The sequence below is a fragment of the Vombatus ursinus genome, unplaced genomic scaffold (genome assembly GCF_900497805.2).
Source record: "Vombatus ursinus unplaced genomic scaffold, bare-nosed wombat genome assembly UNPS02014799.1, whole genome shotgun sequence".
NCBI classification, from domain to species: domain Eukaryota; kingdom Metazoa; phylum Chordata; class Mammalia; order Diprotodontia; family Vombatidae; genus Vombatus; species Vombatus ursinus.
The window spans coordinates 31497260-31507679 of NW_020954577.1; the positions used below are offsets into that span (position 1 = coordinate 31497260).

At 39.5% G+C, this 10420-nt stretch overlaps 1 protein-coding gene across 1 annotated transcript in view; it reads right to left on the reverse strand.

Moving 5' to 3' along the window:
• The window catches only part of TBC1D5 (TBC1 domain family member 5), a 421860-nt gene extending 412054 nt beyond the window's left edge, over positions 1–9806 (reverse strand). The window contains exon 1 of the mRNA XM_027872233.1: positions 9668–9806. The gene's annotated coding sequence lies outside the window, so the exon portion shown is untranslated. The remainder of the gene's footprint in view (positions 1–9667) is intronic.
• Positions 9807–10420: the final 614 nt, after the last annotated feature.

A 10420-nucleotide genomic window follows, 5' to 3' on the forward strand; every position in this document is an offset into this window, starting at 1 on the left:
AAAGCACATGTTATATGCCAGGTGCTATGCTAAACACTTTAAAAATACTCTCATTTGATCCTTACATCACCCTGAGAAGTATTATTATCCCCATTTTATAACGAGAAAACTGTGACAGACAGAGGTTAAATGACTTGCCTAGGGTCACACATCTAGTAGGTATCTGTGGCTGTATTTGAACTCAGCTATCACTGACACCAAGCCTAGTATTTTATCCACTGTGTCACCTAGATGCCTCTAGACTATCAACAAAACAAACTAGGCCCAGATGGACAACGCTTGCCAGTTTTCCACGTGTAAACGCGCACACTGAAAAGTTAACAACAGCTGGAGGTTCCAAATGGTTCTAGCACACCCTTGGGAGCCACTATTACCCCAGTTACCTGGGCTCACAACCCTCTTTGCTCTCTCTGACCCTTCCACATCCAAACAGTTTCCAAGTGCTCCCATTTCTACCTGCACAACATCACTCAAATATTACTCTTCTTTCCTATGGCACTGCCCCCACCCCTTCATGCCTGAACCACTGCAAGAGCCTGCTGTGGGCTGGCCTCAGGGCTCTTCCCACTTCAATTCATTTTCCATCCAGCTACCACATCGTTTCCCTATTCAATCAGCTCCAGTGGCACCTATTGCTTCTACAATCAAATACTCTTTCTGGCCTTTAAAATCCTCCATAACCTGGCCTCTTTCCAGCTTTCTGGGCTCACACTCCTCCTACAACTCTCCCCACATACTCAAGTATCTAGTCACAGTGGCCTTCCTGCTGTTCCTCTCAAGAGACTCCATCTCTGAAGCTGGCATTTTTAGTAGTCATCTAGCAGGCCTGAAACTCTCACCCTCATCTCCATGTCTTAGGTTCCTTTGCTTGCTTCAGGCCTCAGCTGAGAGTTCCTGCTTCTTCAAGAAGTCATCCTCCAAATCTCTGTAATGCTGGTGCCATCCTTCTGTTAATTATCTCCAATTTATCTTGCACATATCTCACTTGGACATAGTTCTTTGCATATTATCTCCCTCATACTGAAAAGAACTTGAAAGCAGGGACTGTCTTCTGCTTAGCACAATACCCAGCACATAGTTGGCACTTAATAAATGCTAGTTAACTGACTACCAATACACTACTCCTCATTTCTCTTAGTTGGCACAATCAGACCTGCTTCATTATCAGACTTGCATCTTAGGAAAATCACTTTAGTGGCTAAATGGGGAGAGACCTGAGGGAGGCAGATCCACCAGCAGGCTACTGCAATAATCCAGGTGTAAGGTGATGAGGGCTGGTACCAATGGAATGGCAGTGGCAGAGAAGAGATGGGAGTGTATTTAAGAGGTGCTGAGTAGGTGAAATTGACAGGCCTTGACAACAGATTGGATATTAGGGGTAACAAATACTGGGGAATCTAGGATGACTCCTAGGTTGTTAACCTGTTGGACTATGAGGATGGTGTTGCCTTCTATAATAACAGGCAAGGTAGGGGGGAGGGAGAGTTTAGGGGGAAAGAAAATGAGTTCTGTTTTGGACATATTAAGTTTAAGATGTCTACAACGCAGGAGATCTGCAGAGATATTGAGGCAGCAAAGGTAGATTTGAGAATTACTGGCATAAAGATGGTAATTAAATCCATGGTAGCTGATGAGATCACAAAGTGAAGCAGTACCGAGAGAAGAGAAAAAAGGACCCAGAAGAGAACTCTGAAGGACACTTACGTTTGGAGGCTGTAATCTGGAGAACATCGGGCCAAGGAGATAGAGTAGGAATGGTGAGAGAGGTAGAAGGAAAACCAGTAATGTCCGGAAAACCAAGAGAAGAGAGTATCCTGGAGGAGAAAGTGATCAACAGTGTCAAAGTCTGCCTAAATGTGAGGAGAATGAAGACTGAGAAAAGGTCACTGGACTTGGTAACTAAGAGATCACTGTTAACTTTGGACAGAGCAATTTCAGTGGAATAAGGTTGGAAGCCAGATTGTAAGGGGTTAAAAAGGGAGTGAGAGGAGAGTGAAGATACCTATTGTAGACAACCTTTCGGTGGAGTTTAACTAAAAAGGGCAGTCCTAGGTATAGGACAATAAGTTAGCAAGGATAATGGAAGGATCAAGGAAGGGTTTTTTCAGGATAGGAGATACATGGGCATTGTTGTAGGCAGTAGGAAATAAGCCAGTAGAGAGGGAGGGATTGAAAATAAGCAAGAGAGTAGGAATGACAGAGGGGGTGCATTCTCATTGGCAATCCTAAAAGTCTCCCTTCACAGAGGGCTCAGAAACTTCATGCTAGAATCTTCATTTTCCACCAATTGCTCTGCTTGGTTTCAGCTCTGCAAACACCACATCCCTAAGCCAAATATCCTCCATCCAACACTTACCAGCTGTATGACCCTAGGCAAGTCACTTAACCCCATTGTCTAGCCAAAAACAAAATAAAAACAAAACAAAACAATAAAGTTGAGTTACATGCACTGTCCATAGGTTTCATTCATTTTCATGAACTGCTGACAGAGCTGGAGGAAATCACAAAACCATGTTGATTGGTTTCACAACTAATTTATGATATTTAATATCAACTGGGCCTAAAACAGAACAAGGCAAATGATTCATCCCTCCACAGTGGATTTGCTTTCCCACTCTCCACAGTGGATTTGCTTTCCCACTCTCCACAGTGGCTTTTCCATATATTCTCATCTCTCCTCAAGCCTCTTATAAGCATCCCTGCCCCAACCACTTCATTGGAGACTTCACTTCATACTTAATAGGAAAAAAAATGACACCATTAGCCACAAGCTCCTCCCCACCCCCTTCTTCCAGCCTCCTCATATCACAACATTCAGACACACTGGGTCACTGTCTGCTCCTTCACCTACCTCATATGGTCAAAAGTAATGTCCATAACATGTACTCTTGAGTCTACATTTTTTTTTTCCTGTCTACCACATTGTCACCTCTATTATACCCACTTTCATTAATCTTCAATCTCTACTTCTCAGATGGCTCATTCCCTGATGTCTACAAACACATCCTGGTTTCCTCCCTACTTAAAAAACCCCTCACACAATTGATCCATCACCACTAGATATCACCTCATATCTCTGCTCCACTACTATCTAAATGTGAGAAGGCCATCTACAACAGGTGTCTGCACTTCCTTTTCTCTCCCACTCTTTTTAACTTTCTGCATACTGGCTTCCAACTCCATTATGATACCAAAAGTGTCTCCTCCAAAAGGATCAATTATTGGGGAGAATCGAATGGCTGCTCAGAGAGGGATTGCAGGGATCTCTCTGCTGGTGCTGAGGCAGGAATCTCTTGCTTTGCCTGCACTTGGATCTGGGTCACAGTTCTGGTTAACAATCCTGGGGCGAGGAGGAGCACTGGCCTGGTGGAGCTTGTAGTGGCAATGGAGAGGGAATCTTCCTCACAGTTCCAAGGCAGAAAAGAGTGCCTGTGGTCACTCACAGACCAGAGCACAAACCAGGAAAGGAGTAAACACCTCACCCTTGATCCTACCACCCTGGAAGAACTGAAAATTTACAGGTCCCTAGAGGGATCTCTGAAAACAGCTGTACAAACCCCCGAGGCTTGGGACAGTACATTCTCCACACTGGAAGCAGACCCTTACCTTAACAAAGAGTTTAAAACTCAAGTAATTGGCTGGGAACATAAGCAAACTGTGCAAAAAGAGTCAGACCACAGAATCTTTATTTGGTGACAAAGAAGATCGAAACATACAACCAGAAGAAGACAACAAAGTCAAAGCTCCTACATCCAAAGCCTCCAAGAAAAATATGAATCAGTCCCAGGCCGTGGAAGAGCTCAAAAAGGATTTTGAGAAGCAAGTAAGAGAAGCAGAGGAAAAACTGGGAAGAGAAATGAGAGTGATGCAAGAAAATAATGGAAAACAAGCTAACAGCTTGCTAAAGGAGACCCAAAAAAATACTGAAGAAAATAACATCTTAAAAAATAGCCTAACCCAAATGGCAAAAGAGGTCCAAAAAGCCAATGAGGAGAAGAATGCCTTAAAAAGCAGAATTGGCCAAATGCAAAAGGAAGTCCAAAAGCTCACTGAAGAAACTACTTCCTTAAAAATTAGAATGGAGCAAGTGGAAGCTAATGACTTTATGAGAAATCAAGACATTGTAAAACAAAACCAAAAGAATGAAAAAATAGAAGACAATGTGAAATGTCTCACTGGAAAAACAACTTACCTGGAAAACAGAACCAGGAGAGAGAATTTAAAAATTGTTGGACTATCTGAAAGTTATGATCAAAAAAAGAGGCTAGACATCATCTTTCAAGAAATTATCAAGGGAAACTGTCCTGATACTCTAGAACCAGAGGGTAAAATAGAAATTGAAAGAATCTACCAATCACCTCCTGAAAGAGATCCCCAAAGGAAAACTCCTAGGAACGTTATAGTCAAATTCCAGAGTTCCCAGGACAAAGAGAAAATATTGCAAGCAACCAGAAAAACACAATTCAAGTTTTGTGGAAACACAATCAGGATAACACAAGATTTAGCAACTTCTACATTAAGGGACTGGAGGGCTTGGAATATAATATTCCGGAGGTCAAAGGAGATAGGATTACAGCCAAGAATCACCTACCCAGCAAAACTGGGTTTATACCCAGTATAATCCTTCAGGGGAAAAAATGGATATTCAGTGAAATAGAGGACTTTCAAGCATTCTTGATGAAAAGAACAGAACTGAATAGAAAATTCGACTTTCAGATAACAAGACTTGAGAAACATGAAGACTACACAGGAAAGAGAAATCATAAGGGATTTATTAAGGTTGAACTGTTTACATTCTTGCATGGAAAGATGATATTGGTAACTCATGAGACCTTTGTTAGTATTAGGGTAATTGGAAAGAAACAAATTATATGTGTGTGTAAATATATATATATATATATATATAGAGAGAGAGAGAGAGAGAGAGAGAGAGAGAGAAAGAGAGAGAGAGAGAAAGAGAGAGAGGGAGGGAAGGAGGGCATAGGATGAGTTGAAGATGAAGGGGTGATATCTGGAGAGTAAAATTAAGGGGTGAGAGAGGATCATAATGGGAGGAGAAATGGAGAGGTAGAATGGGGTAAATTATCTCACAAAAACAGACAAGAAAAGGCTTTTACAGTGGAGGGGAAGTAGGGGAAGGTGAGAGGAAATGAATGAATCTTATTCCCATCAGATTTGGCTTAAGGTGGGAGTAACACACACACACTCAATTGGGTATGGAAATCTATCTTACCCTACAGGAAAATAAGGGGGAAGGGGATAAGCGAGCAGGGGGATGATAGAGGGGAGAGCAGACTGTGGGTGGGGGTAATCGGAAGCAAACACTTCTGAGGAGGGACAGGGTCAAAGGAGAGAATAGAATAAATGGGGGGCAGCATAGCATGAAGGGAAATATGGTTAGTTTTTCACAACACGACTACTATGGAAGTGTTTTGCACGACTACACATGTATAACCTGTACCGAGTTGCTTGCCTTCTCAATGAAGGTGGGTGAAGAGGGAGGAAGGGAGAAAATTTGGAACCCAAAGTTTTAAAAACAAATGTTAAAAACTGTTTTCACATGCAACTGGGAAATGAGGCATACAGGCAATAGGGTATAGAAATCTACCCTGCCCTAAAGGAAAATATAAAGGAAAGGGGAAGGGGGAGAGAGAGATAGAAGGGAGAGAAGAGGGACAAGATGGGGAGGAACGAGATGGGGAAAAAATCTGGAACTCGAAATCTTGTGGAAGTGAATGTTGAAAACCAAAAATAAATAAATTAAGAAGATTTTAAAAAAAACTTAAAAAAAAACATAACAAAAGGATCAATTATTTCTTAATTGCCAAATCTAATTTTAAAAAATCCTCATCCTTCCTGAACCCTCTGCCACCTAAGACACTATCTATTGCCTTCTCCCTTCTAGATTATCTCTACTCTCTGTCTTATTTGCTGGTTATTTGATACACCATGTAACCACATATCCACATTATACCCACTAACCATTGGTGCTTCCAATGGCTCTGTCTTGGGACCTCACCTCTTTTCCTCCATAGTATCTCAGTTGGTGATCTTTTCAATTCCATGGCCTTTAAACAGATTACTTTACTTTAAAGAGCTAATTTCTAAATTTATATATGCAGCCCTGTAACTCTAAGCTACAGTTATACATCACTAATTGCAGAGATATTGCAACAACTGTATCAGTAGGCGACTAAGTGGTGCACTGGGCTTGGAGTAAGGTAGGTCTGAGTTCAAATCCACCTCAGACACAACTACCTCTGTGAATCTCAGTTTCCTCTACTACAAATTGGGAATAAAAATAGAATCAACCTCCCAGGATTATGAGGATCAAGTGACAGGATATTTGTAAAGGGCCTGTGACATAGAAGGTATTAGTAAGTATTTCCTTCCATTCAGAAAGTTTTTTTTTGTTTGTTTTAAATTCAGTGATTTAAAAATAGATATGACTCCAAAAAACATGTGAATGCTGTAGCTCTTAAGAGTCAATGACTAACAGAGATACTGCAATAGCTACTGGTATGGGCAAGTCAAGAGTTTTAAAGATTATTTTATAAGCCCACACTGAAAACAGATCAGTCACACCAAAACACAAAGTGTGGTTAAGAAAAACTCATCTTCAGAAAACAAGCCAAAATGTTCTGAGGTAAATGGAAACTGTAAGAACAATGGTTCTACAGTATGGCAGAAGCATTTACAGTTGGAAGAATAGCACAGAAATTGGAAAAAAAAAACCAAACCTGCTAATTCTTGCTATGAATAAAAAATGTCACAAGAAAGAAAACAAAGACTAAAGTTTTGAAAATGGAAAAGGGTCAATTTTACTGGTAAAACATGCTTTTTCATTCAAGGCTATACTAAAATCATTGCTAAAAGAAGTTCAGGGGAGGTTGAGAAATTTGGCATCTTCATGAGACCATAAAATACAGACACACACAAACACATACACACATACCCGTTTGGGGAATTCTTTATTTCCACTAGCTTTGTAAATCTTGTCCCTACTAAGAAAATGATGAACACTGATAAATACACTGATATCCTAAGAAGAATTTACCCAGAACTATAAGAATTTCCAAATGAAGGTAAAATATTGCAACGCAAGATTATACCCATGCTATATATGACAAAAGCTTAAGGAATTTATCTACTAGATGGAAACAGATTTCTTCAATGGCCATGGAACTCACCTGACTTAACTTCTGTTAAAACCTATGGAATATAATAAAGACTAGACTTGGAAAAATGAGATGTCAAAGATAGTCTCAATATCCAATATAAGGTTTCGTGATAAGAAATGTGTCTAAATGTTGTGAATTTAGTTCCAAATTATGTAAGACAAGTGACTGTAGCAGAAGGAGCACCTATTACATATTTTTAAAGATGGAAGTTTAAGGCTAAATGTATGTCAATATATTTTGCTATTTTATCTTGTTTCAGTTAATTTGTATGCAGCTGTGTTTATTAAATAACGTTTGACCACAAAAATAATCATTGTTCTGAAAGGTACAACTATGGACCTCAAAATAACCTGTTAAAATGGCAGGGGGAGAGAATATGCATTTCCTGTCTATTCCACTTAGAAATCTGCCTTAGCTAGATGTTTGTATTCATTTACTATACCAAGACAGCCAGTCCTATATCCAGTCAGCAATATCCACATGTCATTCTTTCTTATAAATTGTCATAGGATATTTTGGAGAGAAAAAGACCTTACAGATTACATCTTGCCAAAAACTCTCATTTTGTAGATGAGGAAACTAAGGCCTACAAAGATTTAAAGAACTATAGTGAGTTAGTGGGAGAGCTGAGATGAGAATCTTCATCTTCTGTCTGTCCAGTGCAATGTCCATTATACCATAGCATTTTCTCTTTATTAAACCATATCTCCCTTCCTGTAAATCATTTTCAAGTGTTTATGGAAAGTTTACAATGTGGAAATTATGACGTTCTCCATACAGTACTCCAAAGTAATATAGAAATGGTTGTGGCTTTTCAAAGTGCTTCTAGTAGAGCTGGGGAAGGAGGACCAAGCATTCATCAAGCATCTTCTATGTGCTAGGCACTGGGATAAGTGCTTTATAAATATTTTTCCTTTGATCTTCACAAAAACCCTTGGCAGTAAGTGCTATTATTATCCCCTTTTACATTTGAGACAACACAGCTAGTGAATGTCAGGGGTTAATTTTGATTCCTGATTCCAGGTCCTGTGCTCTGTTTGTTGGGCTACCTAGCTGTCTCTACTGCTAGGTGGGGGAAAAAAACAATTACTCATTTGCTAGTTGATAAGATAAGACAATTGTCAACAGTTAAATAACAATAAAATACTTAGGTAATATAGCATATGATAATGGAAGAGGTATCAAAAAATAATATAGTAAGCCAATACTGTTCCACACCCAATCATTTTGCTACTCCAACTACTGATCCTAAATCTTCAACATTCATTTTCTTAAGCAGCTATTAATTTAGCCAAAAAGAGGTCTTTGGGAACCATGGTTATAGCTAAATACAATCCTGGAATGGAGATGTACAGTAGTTCAATTGTCTCTAACATGGCTATCCCACAAAACAAAGGAGGTGACAAGTCACTGCCTCCTAATCTACATCTGGCTTTTCTCTATCTTCAAAGCTTCATCTTGCTTTACTTACCATTTTCTTACTCATCATTACTCTGATGAATTCAAAATATATAATCAAGGCTTCACTACATTTGAATGAATGGTACAGAACAGATAATAACTGCTTCACGCTGGCTTTTGTGAGACTTTATGAAGAAACTGGGATTAGGTGAGTCTAAAGATAGATAGAACTCATACCTTTCCAGTTGAGTAAAACTTAAAGCTAAAGCTTCTTTCTATGCAAATCAGTATTTACCATCTCCATGAAATCTTTCCAGAGAAATCTCACATCTCAATTATTTCTTGGCCCATATTTGTTCAACTATACTTCATTTCAACCAGCATTTATTAACTACCTATTTCGGGCACTATCCCAGGCACAGGAAGGACAAAAACGAACCAGCCTCTGCCCTCAAAGAGTTAACCATCTACTTCAGGGGAACAATATGTACACAAATAAGTAGATGAAAAATAAATTCAAAGTAATTTCCATGAGTGTGGAAAGGAGGAATACTAACAACTGAGGAAACGTGGAAATGTCCTTTTGCTAGCAGGTGACATTTGGGCTGAACCTTGGAAAATCAGGTAGAAGTACCAAAAGGCAGAGGTGAAAAAGGAGAGCGTGACAGACAGGCATGACGTTAAGGCCTGTAAGGGCATGGAACTGGGAGATGCAATATCACCTATGGGAAGCAACAACAAGCTCAGTGTGCCAATAACACAAAGTATGTGAGGGAAAATAACATGTCATCAGCCTGAAAGGATAGACTGGAGCCAGACTGTGAGCGGCTTCAAATGCCAGAGGAATCTGACTGTATTTCAATGCTTGTCATTTTTGTTTATGTACACTTGTGCTCTTCTATCATGTAGCTCAAAGGCAGCCAATTAACAATTATTAAACACCTACTGTTTGCCAGCACTGTGCTAAGTACTGGGGATACTTAAGAGAAAAAGACAATCCCAGTCCTCAAGCAGCTTACAGTGCAGTGGAGGAAGACATTACACAAAAAATAGCCAAAGGCAGGGCAGGGAGAAAGAGAACGTACCCAGTACAGGGGTGGGTGCAGCAGGTGGCAGAGGAAGAGATGGATGGCCACAATGTCCTCTTTAAATGAAGGCTTTGGGAAGAGCTCTCTACTCCATCCTCCAGTCAGAGGTCCTGAAGAGCAAGGGTCATGTTTTCTTCTAACAAAATTCAGAAGAGTATTTAATATGGGAAGATAAAGCAGGCTGAAGTAGAAGGTCATAGCATTTGTCAATATACGTATAGATGATACAACAGCAAATATGTGATGTAAGAAAAGTTCTCTGTAAACTTTAAAAGAGATGTGAGCTATTCCAGCTCCATGAAAACAGTGATGGTTTTCACTGTTTTGTCTTTTTATATTCTCAGTTCCCTGCACATATAAGGCACTTAATAAATGCTTGTTGAATTATCACATCAAGGATAATTTCTAGGGAAAATATTTTAAGCAATTTGTAATATTATAAAAAATTGGCACTTATAAAACTTAAAAAAAATCTTTAAAAACCACAATAACAACCCACAGAACTATTTAACCTGAAGGCTTAGTATATATCTTGATATATGCATGAAAGAGTAATTTTACAGATAATAGTAAGCAGTTTTCTCAAACAAAACTAGATGAAACAGACTGAAATCAAGATATCAAGATAGCTAAAGAAACAGCTTCTCCACTTCAAAACAAATTTTCAGTTTAGGAAAACTCTATGCCCAAGGACACCCTCCCCCAATGCCACACCAATGGTTATGGGGGTAATGCTGGAAATGCCCACAG